Genomic DNA, 23,979 nt, shown 5'->3' on the forward strand with positions numbered 1-23,979 from the left:
TGCGTAGCGGTCACGACGAATTCCGAGGCCCAAAACCATCGCCTCGGAGGTCGACGGGAGAGGTTTTGGCCGCTCGGGGCGCAAAAAGGAGTGCAACACGAGGACTTCCCATGGGGTCACCCATCCTGGAACCATACATGTCTGATCATTGTATGTTTACGAAGAAATTTTTAGATGATGACTTCATTTACATGTTAATGACACATTTACTGTTGGCCATGATGCTGGAAAAATTGAAAAGCTTAAAGGAGAGTTTTAAGTAAGTCTTTTGGCCGCTCGGGGCGCAAAAAGGAGTGCAACACGAGGACTTCCCAGGGGGTCACCCATCCTAGTACTACTCTCGCCCAAGCACGCTTAACTTCGGAGTTTTGATGGGATCCGGTGCTTTAGTGCTGGTATGATCGCACTGGTTTTGTGTGCGTCGTCCCTCGCCTTTGTGCACGTCGCGGACGACGCATATCGACGACCGGAGCCCATTGCGCGCCCCGAAACCTCTCGAACGATCTCGGAATCGCCATCGTCGGATCTCTCCGATGCCCACGAGGCCGACCGCGTACCGGACACGGCAAGCGCGCGCCGAAACCATCGGGACTTTCTCGAACGAACTCGGAATCGCTATTGCGGCCCCATTCCGGAAAGCTCTCTCCGAGCCCCACGAGACTGACTGCGTAGCGGTCACGGCGAATTCCGAGGCCCAAAACCATCGCCTCGGAGGTCGACGGGAGAGGTTTTGGCCGCTCGGGGCGCAAAAAGGAGTGCAACACGAGGACTTCCCATGGGGTCACCCATCCTGGAACCATACATGTCTGATCATTGTATGTTTACGAAGAAATTTTTAGATGATGACTTCATTTACATGTTAATGACACATTTACTGTTGGCCATGATGCTGGAAAAATTGAAAAGCTTAAAGGAGAGTTTTAAATAAGTCTTTTGGCCGCTCGGGGCGCAAAAAGGAGTGCAACACGAGGACTTCCCAGGGGGTCACCCATCCCAGTACTACTCTCGCCCAAGCACGCTTAACTTCGGAGTTCTGATGGGATCCAGTGCTTTAGAGCTAGTATGATCGCACTCGTTTTGTGTTCGTCGTCCCTCGCCTTTGTGCACGTCGCGGACGGCGCATATCGACGACCGGAGCCCATTGCGCGCCCCGAAACCTCTCGAACGATCTCGGAATTGCCATCGTCGGATCTCTCCGATGCCCACGAGGCCGACCGCGTACCGGACACGGCAAGCGCGCGCCGAAACCATCGGGACTTTCTCGAATGAACTCGGAATCGCTATTGCGGCCCCATTCCGGAAAGCTCTCTCCGAGCCCCACGAGACTGACTGCGTAGCGGTCACGGCGAATTCCGAGGCCCAAAACCATCGCCTCGGAGGTCGACGGAAGAGGTTTTGGCCGCTCGGGGCGCAAAAGGGAGTGCAACACGAGGACTTCCCATGGGGTCACCCATCCTGGAACCATACATGTCTGATCATTGTATGTTTACGAAGAAATTTTTCGATGATGACTTCATTTACATGTTAATGACACATTTACTGTTGGCCATGATGCTGGAAAAATTGAAAAGCTTAAAGGAGAGTTTTAAGTAAGTCTTTTGGCCGCTCGGGGCGCAAAAAGGAGTGCAACACGAGGACTTCCCAGGGGGTCACCCATCCTAGTACTACTCTCGCCCAAGCACGCTTAACTTCGGAGTTCTGATGGGATCCGGTGCTTTAGAGCTGGTATGATCGCACTCGTTTTGTGTGCGTCGTCCCTCGCCTTTGTGCACGTCGCGGACGGCGCATATCGACGACCGGAGCCCATTGCGCGCCCCGAAACCTCTCGAACGATCTCGGAATCACCATCGTCGGATCTCTCCGATGCCCACGAGGCCGACCGCGTACCGGACACGGCAAGCGCGCGCCGAAACCATCGGGACTTTCTCGAACGAACTCGGAATCGCTATTGCGGCCCCATTCCGGAAAGCTCTCTCCGAGCCCCACGAGACTGACTGCGTAGCGGTCACGGCGAATTCCGAGGCCCAAAACCATCGCCTCGGAGGTCGACGGGAGAGGTTTTGGCCGCTCGGGGCGCAAAAAGGAGTGCAACACGAGGACTTCCCATGGGGTCACCCATCCTGGAACCATACATGTCTGATCATTGTATGTTTACGAAGAAATTTTTAGATGATGACTTCATTTACATGTTAATGACACATTTACTGTTGGCCATGATGCTGGAAAAATTGAAAAGCTTAAAGGAGAGTTTTAAATAAGTCTTTTGGCCGCTCGGGGCGCAAAAAGGAGTGCAACACGAGGACTTCCCAGGGGGTCACCCATCCCAGTACTACTCTCGCCCAAGCACGCTTAACTTCGGAGTTCTGATGGGATCCAGTGCTTTAGAGCTAGTATGATCGCACTCGTTTTGTGTTCGTCGTCCCTCGCCTTTGTGCACGTCGCGGACGGCGCATATCGACGACCGGAGCCCATTGCGCGCCCCGAAACCTCTCGAACGATCTCGGAATTGCCATCGTCGGATCTCTCCGATGCCCACGAGGCCGACCGCGTACCGGACACGGCAAGCGCGCGCCGAAACCATCGGGACTTTCTCGAATGAACTCGGAATCGCTATTGCGGCCCCATTCCGGAAAGCTCTCTCCGAGCCCCACGAGACTGACTGCGTAGCGGTCACGGCGAATTCCGAGGCCCAAAACCATCGCCTCGGAGGTCGACGGAAGAGGTTTTGGCCGCTCGGGGCGCAAAAGGGAGTGCAACACGAGGACTTCCCATGGGGTCACCCATCCTGGAACCATACATGTCTGATCATTGTATGTTTACGAAGAAATTTTTCGATGATGACTTCATTTACATGTTAATGACACATTTACTGTTGGCCATGATGCTGGAAAAATTGAAAAGCTTAAAGGAGAGTTTTAAGTAAGTCTTTTGGCCGCTCGGGGCGCAAAAAGGAGTGCAACACGAGGACTTCCCAGGGGGTCACCCATCCTAGTACTACTCTCGCCCAAGCACGCTTAACTTCGGAGTTCTGATGGGATCCGGTGCTTTAGAGCTGGTATGATCGCACTCGTTTTGTGTGCGTCGTCCCTCGCCTTTGTGCACGTCGCGGACGGCGCATATCGACGACCGGAGCCCATTGCGCGCCCCGAAACCTCTCGAACGATCTCGGAATCACCATCGTCGGATCTCTCCGATGCCCACGAGGCCGACCGCGTACCGGACACGGCAAGCGCGCGCCGAAACCATCGGGACTTTCTCGAACGAACTCGGAATCGCTATTGCGGCCCCATTCCGGAAAGCTCTCTCCGAGCCCCACGAGACTGACTGCGTAGCGGTCACGGCGAATTCCGAGGCCCAAAACCATCGCCTCGGAGGTCGACGGGAGAGGTTTTGACCGCTCGGGGCGCAAAAAGGAGTGCAACACGAGGACTTCCCATGGGGTCACCCATCCTGGAACCATACATGTCTGATCATTGTATGTTTACGAAGAAATTTTTAGATGATGACTTCATTTACATGTTAGTGACACATTTACTGTTGGCCATGATGCTGGAAAAATTGAAAAGCTTAAAGGAGAGTTTTAAGTAATTCTTTTGGCCGCTCGGGGCGCAAAAAGGAGTGCAACACGAGGACTTCCCAGGGGGTCACCCATCCTAGTACTACTCTCGCCCAAGCACGCTTAACTTCGGAGTTCTGATGGGATCCGGTGCTTTAGTGCTGGTATGATCGCACTGGTTTTGTGTGCGTCGTCCCTCGCCTTTGTGCACGTCGCGGACGGCGCATATCGACGACCGGAGCCCATTGCGCGCCCCGAAACCTCTCGAACGATCTCGGAATCGCCATCGTCGGATCTCTCCGATGCCCACGAGGCCGACCGCGTACCGGACACGGCAAGCGCGCGCCGAAACCATCGGGACTTTCTCGAACGAACTCGGAATCGCTATTGCGGCCCCATTCCGGAAAGCTCTCTCCGAGCCCCACGAGACTGACTGCGTAGCGGTCACGGCGAATTCCGAGGCCCAAAACCATCGCCTCGGAGGTCGACGAGAGAGGTTTTGGCCGCTCGGGGCGCAAAAAGGAGTGCAACACGAGGACTTCCCATGGGGTCACCCATCCTAGTACTACTCTCGCCCAAGCACGCTTAACTTCGGAGTTCTGATGGGATCCGGTGCTTTAGTGCTGGTATGATCGCACTGGTTTTGTGTGCGTCGTCCCTCGCCTTTGTGCACGTCGCGGACGGCGCATATCGACGACCGGAGCCCATTGCGCGCCCCGAAACCTCTCGAACGATCTCGGAATCGCCATCGTCGGATCTCTCCGATGCCCACGAGGCCGACCGCGTACCGGACACGGCAAGCGCGCGCCGAAACCATCGGGACTTTCTCGAACGAACTCGGAATCGCTATTGCGGCCCCATTCCGGAAAGCTCTCTCCGAGCCCCACGAGACTGACTGCGTAGCGGTCACGGCGAATTCCGAGGCCCAAAACCATCGCCTCGGAGGTCGACGAGAGAGGTTTTGGCCGCTCGGGGCGCAAAAAGGAGTGCAACACGAGGACTTCCCAGGGGGTCACCCATCCTAGTACTACTCTCGCCCAAGCACGCTTAACTTCGGAGTTCTGATGGGATCCGGTGCTTTAGTGTTGGTATGATCGCACTGGTTTTGTGTGCGTCGTCCCTCGCCTTTGTGCACGTCGCGGACGGCGCATATCGACAACCGGAGCCCATTGCGCGCCCCGAAACCTCTCGAACGATCTCGGAATCGCCATCGTCGGATCTCTCCGATACCCACGAGGCCGACCGCGTACCGGACACGGCAAGCGCGCGCCGAAACCATCGGGACTTTCTCGAACGAACTCGGAATCGCTATTGCGGCCCCATTCCGGAAAGCTCTCTCCGAGCCCCACGAGACTGACTGCGTAGCGGTCACGGCGAATTCCGAGGCCCAAAACCATCGCCTCGGAGGTCGACGGGAGAGGTTTTGGCCGCTCGGGGCGCAAAAAGGAGTGCAACACGAGGACTTCCCATGGGGTCACCCATCCTGGAACCATACATGTCTGATCATTGTATGTTTACGAAGAAATTTTTAGATGATGACTTCATTTACATGTTAATGACACATTTACTGTTGGCCATGATGCTGGAAAAATTGAAAAGCTTAAAGGAGAGTTTTAAGTAAGTCTTTTGGCCGCTCGGGGCGCAAAAAGGAGTGCAACACGAGGACTTCCCAGGGGGTCACCCATCCTAGTACTACTCTCGCCCAAGCACGCTTAACTTCGGAGTTCTGATGGGATCCGGTGCTTTAGAGCTGGTATGATCGCACTCGTTTTGTGTGCGTCGTCCCTCGCCTTTGTGCACGTCGCGGACGGCGCATATCGACGACCGTAGCCCATTGCGCGCCCCGAAACCTCTCGAACGATCTCGGAATCGCCATCGTCGGATCTCTCCGATGCCCACAAGGCCGACCGCGTACCGGACACGGCAAGCGCGCGCCGAAACCATCGGGACTTTCTCGAATGAACTCGGAATCGCTATTGCGGCCCCATTCCGGAAAGCTCTCTCCGAGCCCCACGAGACTGACTGCGTAGCGGTCACGACGAATTCCGAGGCCCAAAACCATCGCCTCGGAGGTCGACGGAAGAGGTTTTGGCCGCTCGGGGCGCAAAAGGGAGTGCAACACGAGGACTTCCCATGGGGTCACCCATCCTGGAACCATACATGTCTGATCATTGTATGTTTACGAAGAAATTTTTAGATGATGACTTCATTTACATGTTAATGACACATTTACTGTTGGCCATGATGCTGGAAAAATTGAAAAGCTTAAAGGAGAGTTTTAAGTAAGTCTTTTGGCCGCTCGGGGCGCAAAAAGGAGTGCAACACGAGGACTTCCCAGGGGGTCACCCATCCTAGTACTACCCTCGCCCAAGCACGCTTAACTTCGGAGTTCTGATGGGATCCGGTGCTTTAGAGCTGGTATGATCGCACTGGTTTTGTGTGCGTCGTCCCTCGCCTTTGTGCACGTCGCGGATGGCGCATATCGACGACCGGAGCCCATTGCGCGCCCCGAAACCTCTCGAACGATCTCGGAATCGCCATCGTCGGATCTCTCCGATGCCCACGAGGCCGACCGCGTACCGGACACGGCAAGCGCGCGCCGAAACCATCGGGACTTTCTCGAACGAACTCGGAATCGCTATTGCGGCCCCATTCCGGAAAGCTCTCTCCGAGCCCCACGAGACTGACTGCGTAGCGGTCATGGCGAATTCCGAGGCCCAAAACCATCGCATCGGAGGTCGACGGGAGAGGTTTTGGCCGCTCGGGGCGCAAAAAGGAGTGCAACACGAGGACTTCCCATGGGGTCACCCATCCTGGAACCATACATGTCTGATCATTGTATGTTTACGAAGAAATTTTTAGATGATGACTTCATTTACATGTTAGTGACACATTTACTGTTGGCCATGATGCTGGAAAAATTGAAAAGCTTAAAGGAGAGTTTTAAGTAAGTCTTTTGGCCGCTCGGGGCGCAAAAAGGAGTGCAACACGAGGACTTCCCAGGGGGTCACCCATCCTAATACTACTCTCGCCCAAGCACGCTTAACTTCGGAGTTCTGATGGGATCCGGTGCTTTAGTGCTGGTATGATCGCACTGGTTTTGTGTGCGTCGTCCCTCGCCTTTGTGCACGTCGCGGACGGCGCATATCGACGACCGGAGCCCATTGCGCGCCCCGAAACCTCTCGAACGATCTCGGAATCGCCATCGTCGGATCTCTCCGATGCCCACGAGGCCGACCGCGTACCGGACACGGCAAGCGCGCGCCGAAACCATCGGGACTTTCTCGAACGAACTCGGAATCGCTATTGCGGCCCCATTCCGGAAAGCTCTCTCCGAGCCCCACGAGACTGACTGCGTAGCGGTCACGGCGAATTCCGAGGCCCAAAACCATCGCCTCGGAGGTCGACGGGAGAGGTTTTGGCCGCTCGGGGCGCAAAAAGGAGTGCAACACGAGGACTTCCCATGGGGTCACCCATCCTGGAACCATACATGTCTGATCATTGTATGTTTACGAAGAAATTTTTAGATGATGACTTCATTTACATGTTAATGACACATTTACTGTTGGCCATGATGCTGGAAAAATTGAAAAGCTTAAAGGAGAGTTTTAAGTAACCATCGGGACTTTCTCGAACGAACTCGGAATCGCTATTGCGGCCCCATTCCGGAAAGCTCTCTCCGAGCCCCACGAGACTGACTGCGTAGCGGTCACGGCGAATTCCGAGGCCCAAAACCATCGCCTCGGAGGTCGACGGGAGAGGTTTTGGCCGCTCGGGGCGCAAAAAGGAGTGCAACACGAGGACTTCCCATGGGGTCACCCATCCTGGAACCATACATGTCTGATCATTGTATGTTTACGAAGAAATTTTTAGATGATGACTTCATTTACATGTTAGTGACACATTTACTGTTGGCCATGATGCTGGAAAAATTGAAAAGCTTAAAGGAGAGTTTTAAGTAAGTCTTTTGGCCGCTCGGGGCGCAAAAAGGAGTGCAACACGAGGACTTTCCAGGGGGTCACCCATCCTAGTACTACTCTCGCCCAAGCACGCTTAACTTCGGAGTTCTGATGGGATCCGGTGCTTTAGTGCTGGTATGATCGCACTGGTTTTGTGTGCGTCGTCCCTCGCCTTTGTGCACGTCGCGGACGACGCATATCGACGACCGGAGCCCATTGCGCGCCCCGAAACCTCTCGAACGATCTCGGAATCGCCATCGTCGGATCTCTCCGATGCCCACGAGGCCGACCGCGTACCGGACACGGCAAGCGCGCGCCGAAACCATCGGGACTTTCTCGAACGAACTCGGAATCGCTATTGCGGCCCCATTCCGGAAAGCTCTCTCCGAGCCCCACGAGACTGACTGCGTAGCGGTCACGGCGAATTCCGAGGCCCAAAACCATCGCCTCGGAGGTCGACGGGAGAGGTTTTGGCCGCTCGGGGCGCAAAAAGGAGTGCAACACGAGGACTTCCCATGGGGTCACCCATCCTGGAACCATACATGTCTGATCATTGTATGTTTACGAAGAAATTTTTAGATGATGACTTCATTTACATGTTAATGACACATTTACTGTTGGCCATGATGCTGGAAAAATTGAAAAGCTTAAAGGAGAGTTTTAAGTAAGTCTTTTGGCCGCTCGGGGCGCAAAAAGGAGTGCAACACGAGGACTTCCCAGGGGGTCACCCATCCTAGTACTACTCTCGCCCAAGCACGCTTAACTTCGGAGTTCTGATAGGATCCGGTGCTTTAGAGCTGGTATGATCGCACTCGTTTTGTGTGCGTCGTCCCTCGCCTTTGTGCACGTCGCGGACGGCGCATATCGACGACCGTAGCCCATTGCGCGCCCCGAAACCTCTCGAACGATCTCGGAATCGCCATCGTCGGATCTCTCCGATGCCCACGAGGCCGACCGCGTACCGGACACGGCAAGCGCGCGCCGAAACCATCGGGACTTTCTCGAATGAACTCGGAATCGCTATTGCGGCCCCATTCCGGAAAGCTCTCTCCGAGCCCCACGAGACTGACTGCGTAGCGGTCACGACGAATTCCGAGGCCCAAAACCATCGCCTCGGAGGTCGACGGAAGAGGTTTTGGCCGCTCGGGGCGCAAAAGGGAGTGCAACACGAGGACTTCCCATGGGGTCACCCATCCTGGAACCATACATGTCTGATCATTGTATGTTTACGAAGAAATTTTTAGATGATGACTTCATTTACATGTTAATGACACATTTACTGTTGGCCATGATGCTGGAAAAATTGAAAAGCTTAAAGGAGAGTTTTAAGTAAGTCTTTTGGCCGCTCGGGGCGCAAAAAGGAGTGCAACACGAGGACTTCCCAGGGGGTCACCCATCCTAGTACTACCCTCGCCCAAGCACGCTTAACTTCGGAGTTCTGATGGGATCCGGTGCTTTAGAGCTGGTATGATCGCACTGGTTTTGTGTGCGTCGTCCCTCGCCTTTGTGCACGTCGCGGATGGCGCATATCGACGACCGGAGCCCATTGCGCGCCCCGAAACCTCTCGAACGATCTCGGAATCGCCATCGTCGGATCTCTCCGATGCCCACGAGGCCGACCGCGTACCGGACACGGCAAGCGCGCGCCGAAACCATCGGGACTTTCTCGAACGAACTCGGAATCGCTATTGCGGCCCCATTCCGGAAAGCTCTCTCCGAGCCCCACGAGACTGACTGCGTAGCGGTCACGGCGAATTCCGAGGCCCAAAACCATCGCCTCGGAGGTCGACGGGAGAGGTTTTGGCCGCTCGGGGCGCAAAAAGGAGTGCAACACGAGGACTTCCCATGGGGTCACCCATCCTGGAACCATACATGTCTGATCATTGTATGTTTACGAAGAAATTTTTAGATGATGACTTCATTTACATGTTAGTGACACATTTACTGTTGGCCATGATGCTGGAAAAATTGAAAAGCTTAAAGGAGAGTTTTAAGTAAGTCTTTTGGCCGCTCGGGGCGCAAAAAGGAGTGCAACACGAGGACTTCCCAGGGGGTCACCCATCCTAGTACTACTCTCGCCCAAGCACGCTTAACTTCGGAGTTCTGATGGGATCCGGTGCTTTAGTGCTGGTATGATCGCACTGGTTTTGTGTGCGTCGTCCCTCGCCTTTGTGCACGTCGCGGACGGCGCATATCGACGACCGGAGCCCATTGCGCGCCCCGAAACCTCTCGAACGATCTCGGAATCGCCATCGTCGGATCTCTCCGATGCCCACGAGGCCGACCGCGTACCGGACACGGCAAGCGCGCGCCGAAACCATCGGGACTTTCTCGAACGAACTCGGAATCGCTATTGCGGCCCCATTCCGGAAAGCTCTCTCCGAGCCCCACGAGACTGACTGCGTAGCGGTCACGGCGAATTCCGAGGCCCAAAACCATCGCCTCGGAGGTCGACGGGAGAGGTTTTGGCCGCTCGGGGCGCAAAAAGGAGTGCAACACGAGGACTTCCCATGGGGTCACCCATCCTGGAACCATACATGTCTGATCATTGTATGTTTACGAAGAAATTTTTAGATGATGACTTCATTTACATGTTAATGACACATTTACTGTTGGCCATGATGCTGGAAAAATTGAAAAGCTTAAAGGAGAGTTTTAAGTAACCATCGGGACTTTCTCGAACGAACTCGGAATCGCTATTGCGGCCCCATTCCGGAAAGCTCTCTCCGAGCCCCACGAGACTGACTGCGTAGCGGTCACGGCGAATTCCGAGGCCCAAAACCATCGCCTCGGAGGTCGACGGGAGAGGTTTTGGCCGCTCGGGGCGCAAAAAGGAGTGCAACACGAGGACTTCCCATGGGGTCACCCATCCTGGAACCATACATGTCTGATCATTGTATGTTTACGAAGAAATTTTTAGATGATGACTTCATTTACATGTTAGTGACACATTTACTGTTGGCCATGATGCTGGAAAAATTGAAAAGCTTAAAGGAGAGTTTTAAGTAAGTCTTTTGGCCGCTCGGGGCGCAAAAAGGAGTGCAACACGAGGACTTCCCAGGGGGTCACCCATCCTAGTACTACTCTCGCCCAAGCACGCTTAACTTCGGAGTTCTGATGGGATCCGGTGCTTTAGTGCTGGTATGATCGCACTCGTTTTGTGTGCGTCGTCCCTCGCCTTTGTGCACGTCGCGGACGGCGCATATCGACGACCGGAGCCCATTGCGCGCCCCGAAACCTCTCGAACGATCTCGGAATCGCCATCGTCGGATCTCTCCGATGCCCACGAGGCCGACCGCGTACCGGACACGGCAAGCGCGCGCCGAAACCATCGGGACTTTCTCGAACGAACTCGGAATCGCTATTGCGGCCCCATTCCGGAAAGCTCTCTCCGAGCCCCACGAGACTGACTGCGTAGCGGTCACGGCGAATTCCGAGGCCCAAAACCATCGCCTCGGAGGTCGACGGGAGAGGTTTTGGCCGCTCGGGGCGCAAAAAGGAGTGCAACACGAGGACTTCCCATGGGGTCACCCATCCTGGAACCATACATGTCTGATCATTGTATGTTTACGAAGAAATTTTTAGATGATGACTTCATTTACATGTTAATGACACATTTACTGTTGGCCATGATGCTGGAAAAATTGAAAAGCTTAAAGGAGAGTTTTAAGTAAGTCTTTTGGCCGCTCGGGGCGCAAAAAGGAGTGCAACACGAGGACTTCCCAGGGGGTCACCCATCCTAGTACTACTCTCGCCCAAGCACGCTTAACTTCGGAGTTCTGATGGGATCCGGTGCTTTAGAGCTTGTATGATCGCACTCGTTTTGTGTGCGTCGTCCCTCGCCTTTGTGCACGTCGCGGACGGCGCATATCGACGACCGGAGCCCATTGCGCGCCCCGAAACCTCTCGAACGATCTCGGAATCGCCATCGTCGGATCTCTCCGATGCCCACGAGGCCGACCGCGTACCGGACACGGCAAGCGCGCGCCGAAACCATCGGGACTTTCTCGAATGAACTCGGAATCGCTATTGCGGCCCCATTCCGGAAAGCTCTCTCCGAGCCCCACGAGACTGACTGCGTAGCGGTCACGACGAATTCCGAGGCCCAAAACCATCGCCTCGGAGGTCGACGGAAGAGGTTTTGGCCGCTCGGGGCGCAAAAGGGAGTGCAACACGAGGACTTCCCATGGGGTCACCCATCCTGGAACCATACATGTCTGATCATTGTATGTTTACGAAGAAATTTTTAGATGATTACTTCATTTACATGTTAATGACACATTTACTGTTGGCCATGATGCTGGAAAAATTGAAAAGCTTAAAGGAGAGTTTTAAGTAAGTCTTTTGGCCGCTCGGGGCGCAAAAAGGAGTGCAACACGAGGACTTCCCAGGGGGTCACCCATCCTAGTACTACTCTCGCCCAAGCACGCTTAACTTCGGAGTTCTGATGGGATCCGGTGCTTTAGTGCTGGTATGATCGCACTCGTTTTGTGTGCGTCGTCCCTCGCCTTTGTGCACGTCGCGGACGGCGCATATCGACGACCGGAGCCCATTGCGCGCCCCGAAACCTCTCGAACGATCTCGGAATCGCCATCGTCGGATCTCTCCGATGCCCACGAGGCCGACCGCGTACCGGACACGGCAAGCGCGCGCCGAAACCATCGGGACTTTCTCGAACGAACTCGGAATCGCTATTGCGGCCCCATTCCGGAAAGCTCTCTCCGAGCCCCACGAGACTGACTGCGTAGCGGTCACGGCGAATTCCGAGGCCCAAAACCATCGCCTCGGAGGTCGACGGGAGAGGTTTTGGCCGCTCGGGGCGCAAAAAGGAGTGCAACACGAGGACTTCCCATGGGGTCACCCATCCTGGAACCATACATGTCTGATCATTGTATGTTTACGAAGAAATTTTTAGATGATGACTTCATTTACATGTTAGTGACACATTTACTGTTGGCCATGATGCTGGAAAAATTGAAAAGCTTAAAGGAGAGTTTTAAGTAAGTCTTTTGGCCGCTCGGGGCGCAAAAAGGAGTGCAACACGAGGACTTCCCAGGGGGTCACCCATCCTAGTACTACTCTCGCCCAAGCACGCTTAACTTCGGAGTTCTGATGGGATCCGGTGCTTTAGTGCTGGTATGATCGCACTGGTTTTGTGTGCGTCGTCCCTCGCCTTTGTGCACGTCGCGGACGGCGCATATCGACGACCGGAGCCCATTGCGCGCCCCGAAACCTCTCGAACGATCTCGGAATCGCCATCGTCGGATCTCTCCGATGCCCACGAGGCCGACCGCGTACCGGACACGGCAAGCGCGCGCCGAAACCATCGGGACATTCTTGAACGAACTCGGAATCGCTATTGCGGCCCCATTCCGGAAAGCTCTCTCCGAGCCCCACGAGACTGACTGCGTAGCGGTCACGGCGAATTCCGAGGCCCAAAACCATCGCCTCGGAGGTCGACGGGAGAGGTTTTGGTCGCTCGGGGCGCAAAAAGGAGTGCAACACGAGGACTTCCCTTGGGGTCACCCATCCTGGAACCATACATGTCTGATCATTGTATGTTTACGAAGAAATTTTTAGATGATGACTTCATTTACATGTTAGTGACACATTTACTGTTGGCCATGATGCTGGAAAAATTGAAAAGCTTAAAGGAGAGTTTTAAGTAAGTCTTTTGGCCGCTCGGGGCGCAAAAAGGAGTGCAACACGAGGACTTCCCAGGGGGTCACCCATCCTAGTACTACTCTCGCCCAAGCACGCTTAACTTCGGAGTTCTGATGGGATCCGGTGCTTTAGTGCTGGTATGATCGCACTGGTTTTGTGTGCGTCGTCCCTCGCCTTTGTGCACGTCGCGGACGGCGCATATCGACGACCGGAGCCCATTGCGCGCCCCGAAACCTCTCGAACGATCTCGGAATCGCCATCGTCGGATCTCTCCGATGCCCACGAGGCCGACCGCGTACCGGACACGGCAAGCGCGCGCCGAAACCATTGGGACTTTCTCGAACGAACTCGGAATCGCTATTGCGGCCCCATTCCGGAAAGCTCTCTCCGAGCCCCACGAGACTGACTGCGTAGCGGTCACGGCGAATTCCGAGGCCCAAAACCATCACCTCGGAGGTCGACGGGAGAGGTTTTGGCCGCTCGGGGCGCAAAAAGGAGTGCAACACGAGGACTTCCCATGGGGTCACCCATCCTGGAACCATACATGTCTGATCATTGTATGTTTACGAAGAAATTTTTAGATGATGACTTCATTTACATGTTAATGACACATTTACTGTTGGCCATGATGCTGGAAAAATTGAAAAGCTTAAAGGAGAGTTTTAAGTAACCATCGGGACTTTCTCGAACGAACTCGGAATCGCTATTGCGGCCCCATTCCGGAAAGCTCTCTCCGAGCCCCACGAGACTGACTGCGTAGCGGTCACGGCGAATTCCGAGGCCCAAAACCATCGCCTCGGAGGTCGACGGGAGAGGTTTTGGCCGCTCGGGGCGCAAAAAGGAGTGCAACACGAGGACTTCCCATGGGGTCACCCATCCTGGAACCATACATGTCTGATCATTGTATGTTTACGAAGAAATTTTTAGATGATGACTTCATTTACATGTTAGTGACACATTTACTGTTGGCCATGATGCTGGAAAAATTGAAAAGCTTAAAGGAGAGTTTTAAGTAAGTCTTTTGGCCGCTCGGGGCGCAAAAAGGAGTGCAACACGAGGACTTCCCAGGGGGTCACCCATCCTAGTACTACTCTCGCCCAAGCACGCTTAACTTCGGAGTTCTGATGGGATCCGGTGCTTTAGTGCTGGTATGATCGCACTGGTTTTGTGTGCGTCGTCCCTCGCCTTTGTGCACGTCGCGGACGGCGCATATCGACGACCGGAGCCCATTGCGCGCCCCGAAACCTCTCGAACGATCTCGGAATCGCCATCGTCGGATCTCTCCGATGCCCACGAGGCCGACCGCGTACCGGACACGGCAAGCGCGCGCCGAAACCATCGGGACTTTCTCGAACGAACTCGGAATCGCTATTGCGGCCCCATTCCGGAAAGCTCTCTCCGAGCCCCACGAGACTGACTGCGTAGCGGTCACGGCGAATTCCGAGGCCCAAAACCATCGCCTCGGAGGTCGACGGGAGAGGTTTTGGCCGCTCGGGGCGCAAAAAGGAGTGCAACACGAGGACTTCCCATGGGGTCACCCATCCTGGAACCATACATGTCTGATCATTGTATGTTTACGAAGAAATTTTTAGATGATGACTTCATTTACATGTTAATGACACATTTACTGTTGGCCATGATGCTGGAAAAATTGAAAAGCTTAAAGGAGAGTTTTAAGTAAGTCTTTTGGCCGCTCGGGGCGCAAAAAGGAGTGCAACACGAGGACTTCCCAGGGGGTCACCCATCCTAGTACTACTCTCGCCCAAGCACGCTTAACTTCGGAGTTCTGATGGGATCCGGTGCTTTAGAGCTGGTATGATCGCACTGGTTTTGTGTGCGTCGTCCCTCGCCTTTGTGCACGTCGCGGACGGCGCATATCGACGACCGGAGCCCATTGCGCGCCCCGAAACCTCTCGAACGATCTCGGAATCGCCATCGTCGGATCTCTCCGATGCCCACGAGGCCGACCGCGTACCGGACACGGCAAGCGCGCGCCGAAACCATCGGGACTTTCTCGAACGAACTCGGAATCGCTATTGCGGCCCCATTCCGGAAAGCTCTCTCCGAGCCCCACGAGACTGACTGCGTAGCGGTCACGGCGAATTCCGAGGCCCAAAACCATCGCCTCGGAGGTCGACGGGAGAGGTTTTGGCCGCTCGGGGCGCAAAAAGGAGTGCAACACGAGGACTTCCCATGGGGTCACCCATCCTGGAACCATACATGTCTGATCATTGTATGTTTACGAAGAAATTTTTAGATGATGACTTCATTTACATGTTAATGACACATTTACTGTTGGCCATGATGCTGGAAAAATTGAAAAGCTTAAAGGAGAGTTTTAAGTAAGTCTTTTGGCCGCTCGGGGCGCAAAAAGGAGTGCAACACGAGGACTTCCCAGGGGGTCACCCATCCTAGTACTACTCTCGCCCAAGCACGCTTAACTTCGGAGTTCTGATGGGATCCGGTGCTTTAGTGCTGGTATGATCATACTCGTTTTGTGTGCGTCGTCCCTCGCCTTTGTGCACGTCGCGGACGGCGCATATCGACGACCGGAGCCCATTGCGCGCCCCGAAACCTCTCGAACGATCTCGGAATCGCCATCGTCGGATCTCTCCGATGCCCACGAGGCCGACCGCGTACCGGACACGGCAAGCGCGCGCCGAAACCATCGGGACTTTCTCGAACGAACTCGGAATCGCTATTGCGGCCCCATTCCGGAAAGCTCTCTCCGAGCCCCACGAGACTGACTGCGTAGCGGTCACGGCGAATTCCGAGGCCCAAAACCATCGCCCCGGAGGTCGACGGGAGAGGTTTTGGCCGCTCGAGGCGCAAAAAGGAGTGCAACACGAGGACTTCCCATGGGGTCACCCATCCTGGAACCATACATGTCTGATCATTGTATGTTTACGAAGAAATTTTTAGATGATGACTTCATTTACATGTTAATGACACATTTACTGTTGGCCATGATGCTGGAAAAATTGAAAAGCTTAAAGGAGAGTTTTAAGTAAGTCTTTTGGCCGCTCGGGGCGCAAAAAGGAGTGCAACACGAGGACTTCCCAGGGGGTCACCCATCCTAGTACTACTCTCGCCCAAGCACGCTTAACTTCGGAGTTCTGATGGGATCCGGAGCTTTAGTGCAGGTATGATCGCACTCGTTTTGTGTGCGTCGTCCCTCGCCTTTGTGCACGTCGCGGACGGCGCATATCGACGACCGGAGCCCATTGCGCGCCCCGAAACCTCTCGAACGATCTCGGAATCGCCATCGTCGGATCTCTCCGATGCCCACGAGGCCGACCGCGTACCGGACACGGCAAGCGCGCGCCGAAACCATCGGGACTTTCTCGAACGAACTCGGAATCGCTATTGCGGCCCCATTCCGGAAAGCTCTCTCCGAGCCCCACGAGACTGACTGCGTAGCGGTCACGGCGAATTCCGAGGCCCAAAACCATCGCCCCGGAGGTCGACGGGAGAGGTTTTGGCCGCTCGAGGCGCAAAAAGGAGTGCAACACGAGGACTTCCCATGGGGTCACCCATCCTGGAACCATACATGTCTGATCATTGTATGTTTACGAAGAAATTTTTAGATGATGACTTCATTTACATGTTAATGACACATTTACTGTTGGCCATGATGCTGGAAAAATTGAAAAGCTTAAAGGAGAGTTTTAAGTAAGTCTTTTGGCCGCTCGGGGCGCAAAAAGGAGTGCAACACGAGGACTTCCCAGGGGGTCACCCATCCTAGTACTACTCTCGCCCAAGCACGCTTAACTTCGGAGTTCTGATGGGATCCGGAGCTTTAGTGCAGGTATGATCGCACTCGTTTTGTGTGCGTCGTCCCTCGCCTTTGTGCACGTCGCGGACGGCGCATATCGACGACCGGAGCCCATTGCGCGCCCCGAAACCTCTCGAACGATCTCGGAATCGCCATCGTCGGATCTCTCCGATGCCCACGAGGCCGACCGCGTACCGGACACGGCAAGCGCGCGCCGAAACCATCGGGACTTTCTCGAACGAACTCGGAATCGCTATTGCGGCCCCATTCCGGAAAGCTCTATCCGAGCCCCACGAGACTGACTGCGTAGCGGTCACGGCGAATTCCGAGGCCCAAAACCATCGCCCCGGAGGTCGACGGGAGAGGTTTTGGCCGCTCGGGGCGCAAAAAGGAGTGCAACACGAGGACTTCCCATGGGGTCACCCATCCTGGAACCATACATGTCTGATCATTGTATGTTTACGAAGAAATTTTTAGATGATGACTTCATTTACATGTTAATGACACATTTACTGTTGGCCATGATGCTGGAAAAATTGAAAAGCTTAAAGGAGAGTTTTAAGTAAGTCTTTTGGCCGCTCGAGGCGCAAAAAGGAGTGCAACAGGAGGACTTCCCAGGGGGTCACCCATCCTAGTACTACTCTCGCCCAATCACGCTTAACTTCGGAGTTCTGATGGGATCCGGAGCTTTAGTGCTGGTATGATCGCACTCGTTTTGTGTGCGTCGTCCCTCGCCTTTGTGCACGTCGCGGACGGCGCATATCGACGACCGGAGCCCATTGCGCGCCCCGAAACCTCTCGAACGATCTCGGAATCGCCATCGTCGGATCTCTCCGATGCCCACGAGGCCGACCGCGTACCGGACACGGCAAGCGTGCGCCGAAACCATCGGGACTTTCTCGAACGAACTCGGAATCGCTATTGCGGCCCCATTCCGGAAAGCTCTCTCCGAGCCCCACGAGACTGACTGCGTAGCGGTCACGGCGAATTCCGAAGCCCAAAACCATCGCCTCGGAGGTCGACGGGAGAGGTTTTGGCCGCTCGGGGCGCAAAAAGGAGTGCAACACGAGGACTTCCCATGGGGTCACCCATCCTGGAACCATACATGTCTGATCATTGTATGTTTACGAAGAAATTTTTAGATGATGACTTCATTTACATGTTAATGACACATTTACTGTTGGCCATGATGCTGGAAAAATTGAAAAGCTTAAAGGAGAGTTTTAAGTAAGTCTTTTGGCCGCTCGGGGCGCAAAAAGGAGTGCAACACGAGGACTTCCCAGGGGGTCACCCATCCTAGTACTACTCTCGCCCAATCACGCTTAACTTCGGAGTTCTGATGGGATCCGGAGCTTTAGTGCTGGTATGATCGCACTCGTTTTGTGTGCGTCGTCCCTCGCCTTTGTGCACGTCGCGGACGGCGCATATCGACGACCGGAGCCCATTGCGCGCCCCGAAACCTCTCGAACGATCTCGGAATCGCCATCGTCGGATCTCTCCGATGCCCACGAGGCCGACCGCGTACCGGACACGGCAAGCGTGCGCCGAAACCATCGGGACTTTCTCGAACGAACTCGGAATCGCTATTGCGGCCCCATTCCGGAAAGCTCTCTCCGAGCCCCACGAGACTGACTGCGTAGCGGTCACGGCGAATTCCGAGGCCCAAAACCATCGCCTCGGAGGTCGACGGGAGAGGTTTTGGCCGCTCGGGGCGCAAAAAGGAGTGCAACACGAGGACTTCCCATGGGGTCACCCATCCTGGAACCATACATGTCTGATCATTGTATGTTTACGAAGAAATTTTTAGATGATGACTTCATTTACATGTTAATGACACATTTACTGTTGGCCATGATGCTGGAAAAATTGAAAAGCTTAAAGGAGAGTTTTAAGTAAGTCTTTTGGCCGCTCGGGGCGCAAAAAGGAGTGCAACACGAGGATTTCCCAGGGGGTCACCCATCCTAGTACTACTCTCGCCCAAGCACGCTTAACTTCGGAGTTCTGATGGGATCCGGTGCTTTAGTGCTGGTATGATCGCACTCGTTTTGTGTGCGTCGTCCCTCGCCTTTGTGCACGTCGCGGACGGCGCATATCGACGACCGGAGCCCATTGCGCGCCCCGAAACCTCTCGAACGATCTCGGAATCGCCATCGTCGGATCTCTCCGATGCCCACGAGGCCGACCGCGTACCGGACACGGCAAGCGCGCGCCGAAACCATCGGGACTTTCTCGAACGAACTCGGAATCGCTATTGCGGCCCCATTCCGGAAAGCTCTCTCCGAGCCCCACGAGACTGACTGCGTAGCGGTCACGGCGAATTCCGAGGCCCAAAACCATCGCCTCGGAGGTCGACGGGAGAGGTTTTGGCCGCTCGGGGCGCAAAAAGGAGTGCAACACGAGGACTTCCCATGGGGTCACCCATCCTGGAACCATACATGTCTGATCATTGTATGTTTACGAAGAAATTTTTAGATGATGACTTCATTTACATGTTAATGACACATTTACTGTTGGCCATGATGCTGGAAAAATTGAAAAGCTTAAAGGAGAGTTTTAAGTAAGTCTTTTGGCCGCTCGGGGCGCAAAAAGGAGTGCAACACGAGGACTTCCCAGGGGGTCACCCATCCTAGTACTACTCTCGCCCAAGCACGCTTAACTTCGGAGTTCTGATGGGATCCGGTGCTTTAGTGCTGGTATGATCGCACTCGTTTTGTGTGCGTCGTCCCTCGCCTTTGTGCACGTCGCGGACGGCGCATATCGACGACCGGAGCCCATTGCGCGCCCCGAAACCTCTCGAACGATCTCGGAATCGCCATCGTCGGATCTCTCCGATGCCCACGAGGCCGACCGCGTACCGGACACGGCAAGCGCGCGCCGAAACCATCGGGACTTTCTCGAACGAACTCGGAATCGCTATTGCGGCCCCATTCCGGAAAGCTCTCTCCGAGCCCCACGAGACTGACTGCGTAGCGGTCACGGCGAATTCCGAGGCCCAAAACCATCGCCTCGGAGGTCGACGGGAGAGGTTTTGGCCGCTCGGGGCGCAAAAAGGAGTGCAACACGAGGACTTCCCATGGGGTCACCCATCCTGGAACCATACATGTCTGATCATTGTATGTTTACGAAGAAATTTTTAGATGATGACTTCATTTACATGTTAATGACACATTTACTGTTGGCCATGATGCTGGAAAAATTGAAAAGCTTAAAGGAGAGTTTTAAGTAAGTCTTTTGGCCGCTCGGGGCGCAAAAAGGAGTGCAACACGAGGACTTCCCAGGGGGTCACCCATCCTAGTACTACTCTCGCCCAAGCACGCTTAACTTCGGAGTTCTGATGGGATCCGGTGCTTTAGTGCTGGTATGATCGCACTCGTTTTGTGTGCGTCGTCCCTCGCCTTTGTGCACGTCGCGGACGGCGCATATCGACGACCGGAGCCCATTGCGCGCCCCGAAACCTCTCGAACGATCTCGGAATCGCCATCGTCGGATCTCTCCGATGCCCACGAGGCCGACCGCGTACCGGACACGGCAAGCGCGCGCCGAAACCATCGGGACTTTCTCGAACGAACTCGGAATCGCTATTGCGGCCCCATTCCGGAAAGCTCTCTCCGAGCCCCACGAGACTGACTGCGTAGCGGTCACGGCGAATTCCGAGGCCCAAAACCATCGCCTCGGAGGTCGACGGGAGAGGTTTTGGCCGCTCGGGGCGCAAAAAGGAGTGCAACACGAGGACTTCCCATGGGGTCACCCATCCTGGAACCATACATGTCTGATCATTGTATGTTTACGAAGAAATTTTTAGATGATGACTTCATTTACATGTTAATGACACATTTACTGTTGGCCATGATGCTGGAAAAATTGAAAAGCTTAAAGGAGAGTTTTAAGTAAGTCTTTTGGCCGCTCGGGGCGCAAAAAGGAGTGCAACACGAGGACTTCCCAGGGGGTCACCCATCCTAGTACTACTCTCGCCCAAGCACGCTTAACTTCGGAGTTCTGATGGGATCCGGTGCTTTAGTGCTGGTATGATCGCACTCGTTTTGTGTGCGTCGTCCCTCGCCTTTGTGCACGTCGCGGACGGCGCATATCGACGACCGGAGCCCATTGCGCGCCCCGAAACCTCTCGAACGATCTCGGAATCGCCATCGTCGGATCTCTCCGATGCCCACGAGGCCGACCGCGTACCGGACACGGCAAGCGCGCGCCGAAACCATCGGGACTTTCTCGAACGAACTCGGAATCGCTATTGCGGCCCCATTCCGGAAAGCTCTCTCCGAGCCCCACGAGACTGACTGCGTAGCGGTCACGGCGAATTCCGAGGCCCAAAACCATCGCCTCGGAGGTCGACGGGAGAGGTTTTGGCCGCTCGGGGCGCAAAAAGGAGTGCAACACGAGGACTTCCCATGGGGTCACCCATCCTGGAACCATACATGTCTGATCATTGTATGTTTACGAAGAAATTTTTAGATGATGACTTCATTTACATGTTAATGACACATTTACTGTTGGCCATGATGCTGGAAAAATTGAAAAGCTTAAAGGAGAGTTTTAAGTAAGTCTTTTGGCCGCTCGGGGCGCAAAAAGGAGTGCAACACGAGGACTTCCCAGGGGGTCACCCATCCTAGTACTACTCTCGCCCAAGCACGCTTAACTTCGGAGTTCTGATGGGATCCGGTGCTTTAGTGCTGGTATGATCGCACTCGTTTTGTGTGCGTCGTCCCTCGCCTTTGTGCACGTCGCGGACGGCGCATATCGACGACCGGAGCCCATTGCGCGCCCCGAAACCTCTCGAACGATCTCGGAATCGCCATCGTCGGATCTCTCCGATGCCCACGAGGCCGACCGCGTACCGGACACGGCAAGCGCGCGCCGAAACCATCGGGACTTTCTCGAACGAACTCGGAATCGCTATTGCGGCCCCATTCCGGAAAGCTCTCTCCGAGCCCCACGAGACTGACTGCGTAGCGGTCACGGCGAATTCCGAGGCCCAAAACCATCGCCTCGGAGGTCGACGGGAGAGGTTTTGGCCGCTCGGGGCGCAAAAAGGAGTGCAACACGAGGACTTCCCATGGGGTCACCCATCCTGGAACCATACATGTCTGATCATTGTATGTTTACGAAGAAATTTTTAGATGATGACTTCATTTACATGTTAATGACACATTTACTGTTGGCCATGATGCTGGAAAAATTGAAAAGCTTAAAGGAGAGTTTTAAGTAAGTCTTTTGGCCGCTCGGGGCGCAAAAAGGAGTGCAACACGAGGACTTCCCAGGGGGTCACCCATCCTAGTACTACTCTCGCCCAAGCACGCTTAACTTCGGAGTTCTGATGGGATCCGGTGCTTTAGTGCTGGTATGATCGCACTCGTTTTGTGTGCGTCGTCCCTCGCCTTTGTGCACGTCGCGGACGGCGCATATCGATGACCGGAGCCCATTGCGCGCCCCGAAACCTCTCGAACGATCTCGGAATCGCCATCGTCGGATCTCTCCGATGCCCACGAGGCCGACCGCGTACCGGACACGGCAAGCGCGCGCCGAAACCATCGGGACTTTCTCGAACGAACTCGGAATCGCTATTGCGGCCCCATTCCGGAAAGCTCTCTCCGAGCCCCACGAGACTGACTGCGTAGCGGTCACGGCGAATTCCGAGGCCCAAAACCATCGCCTCGGAGGTCGACGGGAGAGGTTTTGGCCGCTCGGGGCGCAAAAAGGAGTGCAACACGAGGACTTCCCATGGGGTCACCCATCCTGGAACCATACATGTCTGATCATTGTATGTTTACGAAGAAATTTTTAGATGATGACTTCATTTACATGTTAATGACACATTTACTGTTGGCCATGATGCTGGAAAAATTGAAAAGCTTAAAGGAGAGTTTTAAGTAAGTCTTTTGGCCGCTCGGGGCGCAAAAAGGAGTGCAACACGAGGACTTCCCAGGGGGTCACCCATCCTAGTACTACTCTCGCCCAAGCACGCTTAACTTCGGAGTTCTGATGGGATCCGGTGCTTTAGTGCTGGTATGATCGCACTCGTTTTGTGTGCGTCGTCCCTCGCCTTTGTGCACGTCGCGGACGGCGCATATCGACGACCGGAGCCCATTGCGCGCCCCGAAACCTCTCGAACGATCTCGGAATCGCCATCGTCGGATCTCTCCGATGCCCACGAGGCCGACCGCGTACCGGACACGGCAAGCGCGCGCCGAAACCATCGGGACTTTCTCGAACGAACTCGGAATCGCTATTGCGGCCCCATTCCGGAAAGCTCTCTCCGAGCCCCACGAGACTGACTGCGTAGCGGTCACGGCGAATTCCGAGGCCCAAAACCATCGCCTCGGAGGTCGACGGGAGAGGTTTTGGCCGCTCGGGGCGCAAAAAGGAGTGCAACACGAGGACTTCCCATGGGGTCACCCATCCTGGAACCATACATGTCTGATCATTGTATGTTTACGAAGAAATTTTTAGATGATGACTTCATTTACATGTTAATGACACATTTACTGTTGGCCATGATGCTGGAAAAATTGAAAAGCTTAAAGGAGAGTTTTAAGTAAGTCTTTTGGCCGCTCGGGGCGCAAAAAGGAGTGCAACACGAGGACTTCCCAGGGGGTCACCCATCCTAGTACTACTCTCGCCCAAGCACGCTTAACTTCGGAGTTCTGATGGGATCCGGTGCTTTAGTGCTGGTATGATCGCACTCGTTTTGTGTGCGTCGTCCCTCGCCTTTGTGCACGTCGCGGACGGCGCATATCGACGACCGGAGCCCATTGCGCGCCCCGAAACCTCTCGAACGATCTCGGAATCGCCATCGTCGGATCTCTCCGATGCCCACGAGGCCGACCGCGTACCGGACACGGCAAGCGCGCGCCGAAACCATCGGGACTTTCTCGAACGAACTCGGAATCGCTATTGCGGCCCCATTCCGGAAAGCTCTCTCCGAGCCCCACGAGACTGACTGCGTAGCGGTCACGGCGAATTCCGAGGCCCAAAACCATCGCCTCGGAGGTCGACGGGAGAGGTTTTGGCCG

The 23,979-nt window shown here is 54.9% G+C and overlaps 35 non-coding genes across 35 annotated transcripts; all 35 read right to left on the reverse strand.

Moving 5' to 3' along the window:
- Positions 1-290: 290 nt before the first annotated feature.
- LOC135647340 (5S ribosomal RNA) lies at positions 291-409 on the reverse strand. Its single transcript, XR_010500080.1, has one exon. It is a non-coding gene; the product is annotated as a 5S ribosomal RNA (ribosomal RNA).
- Positions 410-955: 546 nt separating this feature from the next.
- Positions 956-1,074, reverse strand: LOC135647286 (5S ribosomal RNA). Its single transcript, XR_010500027.1, has one exon. It is a non-coding gene; the product is annotated as a 5S ribosomal RNA (ribosomal RNA).
- Positions 1,075-1,620: 546 nt separating this feature from the next.
- Positions 1,621-1,739, reverse strand: LOC135646357 (5S ribosomal RNA). The gene has a single exon (XR_010499111.1). It is a non-coding gene; the product is annotated as a 5S ribosomal RNA (ribosomal RNA).
- A 546-nt stretch (positions 1,740-2,285) lies between these two features.
- LOC135647287 (5S ribosomal RNA) lies at positions 2,286-2,404 on the reverse strand. The gene has a single exon (XR_010500028.1). It is a non-coding gene; the product is annotated as a 5S ribosomal RNA (ribosomal RNA).
- A 546-nt stretch (positions 2,405-2,950) lies between these two features.
- LOC135646358 (5S ribosomal RNA) lies at positions 2,951-3,069 on the reverse strand. The gene has a single exon (XR_010499112.1). It is a non-coding gene; the product is annotated as a 5S ribosomal RNA (ribosomal RNA).
- Positions 3,070-3,615: 546 nt separating this feature from the next.
- LOC135646442 (5S ribosomal RNA) lies at positions 3,616-3,734 on the reverse strand. Its single transcript, XR_010499193.1, has one exon. It is a non-coding gene; the product is annotated as a 5S ribosomal RNA (ribosomal RNA).
- Positions 3,735-4,077: 343 nt separating this feature from the next.
- Positions 4,078-4,196, reverse strand: LOC135646532 (5S ribosomal RNA). Its single transcript, XR_010499279.1, has one exon. It is a non-coding gene; the product is annotated as a 5S ribosomal RNA (ribosomal RNA).
- Positions 4,197-4,539: 343 nt separating this feature from the next.
- Positions 4,540-4,658, reverse strand: LOC135647316 (5S ribosomal RNA). The gene has a single exon (XR_010500057.1). It is a non-coding gene; the product is annotated as a 5S ribosomal RNA (ribosomal RNA).
- Positions 4,659-5,204: 546 nt separating this feature from the next.
- Positions 5,205-5,323, reverse strand: LOC135646359 (5S ribosomal RNA). The gene has a single exon (XR_010499113.1). It is a non-coding gene; the product is annotated as a 5S ribosomal RNA (ribosomal RNA).
- Positions 5,324-5,869: 546 nt separating this feature from the next.
- Positions 5,870-5,988, reverse strand: LOC135647128 (5S ribosomal RNA). The gene has a single exon (XR_010499871.1). It is a non-coding gene; the product is annotated as a 5S ribosomal RNA (ribosomal RNA).
- A 546-nt stretch (positions 5,989-6,534) lies between these two features.
- On the reverse strand, positions 6,535-6,653 carry LOC135647196 (5S ribosomal RNA). Its single transcript, XR_010499937.1, has one exon. It is a non-coding gene; the product is annotated as a 5S ribosomal RNA (ribosomal RNA).
- Positions 6,654-7,545: 892 nt separating this feature from the next.
- Positions 7,546-7,664, reverse strand: LOC135647250 (5S ribosomal RNA). Its single transcript, XR_010499992.1, has one exon. It is a non-coding gene; the product is annotated as a 5S ribosomal RNA (ribosomal RNA).
- A 546-nt stretch (positions 7,665-8,210) lies between these two features.
- Positions 8,211-8,329, reverse strand: LOC135647198 (5S ribosomal RNA). The gene has a single exon (XR_010499939.1). It is a non-coding gene; the product is annotated as a 5S ribosomal RNA (ribosomal RNA).
- Positions 8,330-8,875: 546 nt separating this feature from the next.
- Positions 8,876-8,994, reverse strand: LOC135647129 (5S ribosomal RNA). Its single transcript, XR_010499872.1, has one exon. It is a non-coding gene; the product is annotated as a 5S ribosomal RNA (ribosomal RNA).
- A 546-nt stretch (positions 8,995-9,540) lies between these two features.
- LOC135646443 (5S ribosomal RNA) lies at positions 9,541-9,659 on the reverse strand. Its single transcript, XR_010499194.1, has one exon. It is a non-coding gene; the product is annotated as a 5S ribosomal RNA (ribosomal RNA).
- An 892-nt stretch (positions 9,660-10,551) lies between these two features.
- Positions 10,552-10,670, reverse strand: LOC135646278 (5S ribosomal RNA). Its single transcript, XR_010499036.1, has one exon. It is a non-coding gene; the product is annotated as a 5S ribosomal RNA (ribosomal RNA).
- Positions 10,671-11,216: 546 nt separating this feature from the next.
- Positions 11,217-11,335, reverse strand: LOC135647334 (5S ribosomal RNA). Its single transcript, XR_010500074.1, has one exon. It is a non-coding gene; the product is annotated as a 5S ribosomal RNA (ribosomal RNA).
- Positions 11,336-11,881: 546 nt separating this feature from the next.
- On the reverse strand, positions 11,882-12,000 carry LOC135646290 (5S ribosomal RNA). Its single transcript, XR_010499047.1, has one exon. It is a non-coding gene; the product is annotated as a 5S ribosomal RNA (ribosomal RNA).
- Positions 12,001-12,546: 546 nt separating this feature from the next.
- Positions 12,547-12,665, reverse strand: LOC135646445 (5S ribosomal RNA). Its single transcript, XR_010499195.1, has one exon. It is a non-coding gene; the product is annotated as a 5S ribosomal RNA (ribosomal RNA).
- Positions 12,666-13,211: 546 nt separating this feature from the next.
- Positions 13,212-13,330, reverse strand: LOC135646446 (5S ribosomal RNA). Its single transcript, XR_010499196.1, has one exon. It is a non-coding gene; the product is annotated as a 5S ribosomal RNA (ribosomal RNA).
- An 892-nt stretch (positions 13,331-14,222) lies between these two features.
- LOC135646448 (5S ribosomal RNA) lies at positions 14,223-14,341 on the reverse strand. The gene has a single exon (XR_010499198.1). It is a non-coding gene; the product is annotated as a 5S ribosomal RNA (ribosomal RNA).
- A 546-nt stretch (positions 14,342-14,887) lies between these two features.
- LOC135647191 (5S ribosomal RNA) lies at positions 14,888-15,006 on the reverse strand. The gene has a single exon (XR_010499932.1). It is a non-coding gene; the product is annotated as a 5S ribosomal RNA (ribosomal RNA).
- A 546-nt stretch (positions 15,007-15,552) lies between these two features.
- Positions 15,553-15,671, reverse strand: LOC135647161 (5S ribosomal RNA). The gene has a single exon (XR_010499903.1). It is a non-coding gene; the product is annotated as a 5S ribosomal RNA (ribosomal RNA).
- Positions 15,672-16,217: 546 nt separating this feature from the next.
- LOC135646288 (5S ribosomal RNA) lies at positions 16,218-16,336 on the reverse strand. Its single transcript, XR_010499045.1, has one exon. It is a non-coding gene; the product is annotated as a 5S ribosomal RNA (ribosomal RNA).
- A 546-nt stretch (positions 16,337-16,882) lies between these two features.
- Positions 16,883-17,001, reverse strand: LOC135646289 (5S ribosomal RNA). The gene has a single exon (XR_010499046.1). It is a non-coding gene; the product is annotated as a 5S ribosomal RNA (ribosomal RNA).
- A 546-nt stretch (positions 17,002-17,547) lies between these two features.
- LOC135647581 (5S ribosomal RNA) lies at positions 17,548-17,666 on the reverse strand. The gene has a single exon (XR_010500317.1). It is a non-coding gene; the product is annotated as a 5S ribosomal RNA (ribosomal RNA).
- Positions 17,667-18,212: 546 nt separating this feature from the next.
- On the reverse strand, positions 18,213-18,331 carry LOC135647231 (5S ribosomal RNA). Its single transcript, XR_010499972.1, has one exon. It is a non-coding gene; the product is annotated as a 5S ribosomal RNA (ribosomal RNA).
- A 546-nt stretch (positions 18,332-18,877) lies between these two features.
- On the reverse strand, positions 18,878-18,996 carry LOC135648031 (5S ribosomal RNA). The gene has a single exon (XR_010500725.1). It is a non-coding gene; the product is annotated as a 5S ribosomal RNA (ribosomal RNA).
- Positions 18,997-19,542: 546 nt separating this feature from the next.
- LOC135646301 (5S ribosomal RNA) lies at positions 19,543-19,661 on the reverse strand. The gene has a single exon (XR_010499058.1). It is a non-coding gene; the product is annotated as a 5S ribosomal RNA (ribosomal RNA).
- Positions 19,662-20,207: 546 nt separating this feature from the next.
- LOC135646312 (5S ribosomal RNA) lies at positions 20,208-20,326 on the reverse strand. Its single transcript, XR_010499069.1, has one exon. It is a non-coding gene; the product is annotated as a 5S ribosomal RNA (ribosomal RNA).
- Positions 20,327-20,872: 546 nt separating this feature from the next.
- LOC135646325 (5S ribosomal RNA) lies at positions 20,873-20,991 on the reverse strand. Its single transcript, XR_010499080.1, has one exon. It is a non-coding gene; the product is annotated as a 5S ribosomal RNA (ribosomal RNA).
- Positions 20,992-21,537: 546 nt separating this feature from the next.
- On the reverse strand, positions 21,538-21,656 carry LOC135646337 (5S ribosomal RNA). The gene has a single exon (XR_010499092.1). It is a non-coding gene; the product is annotated as a 5S ribosomal RNA (ribosomal RNA).
- A 546-nt stretch (positions 21,657-22,202) lies between these two features.
- Positions 22,203-22,321, reverse strand: LOC135646349 (5S ribosomal RNA). The gene has a single exon (XR_010499103.1). It is a non-coding gene; the product is annotated as a 5S ribosomal RNA (ribosomal RNA).
- A 546-nt stretch (positions 22,322-22,867) lies between these two features.
- LOC135646360 (5S ribosomal RNA) lies at positions 22,868-22,986 on the reverse strand. Its single transcript, XR_010499114.1, has one exon. It is a non-coding gene; the product is annotated as a 5S ribosomal RNA (ribosomal RNA).
- A 546-nt stretch (positions 22,987-23,532) lies between these two features.
- LOC135646372 (5S ribosomal RNA) lies at positions 23,533-23,651 on the reverse strand. Its single transcript, XR_010499125.1, has one exon. It is a non-coding gene; the product is annotated as a 5S ribosomal RNA (ribosomal RNA).
- Between the last annotated feature and the right edge of the window lie 328 nt (positions 23,652-23,979).

This window comes from Musa acuminata, chromosome BXJ3-8, assembly GCF_036884655.1.
Source record: "Musa acuminata AAA Group cultivar baxijiao chromosome BXJ3-8, Cavendish_Baxijiao_AAA, whole genome shotgun sequence".
NCBI lineage: Eukaryota > Viridiplantae > Streptophyta > Magnoliopsida > Zingiberales > Musaceae > Musa > Musa acuminata.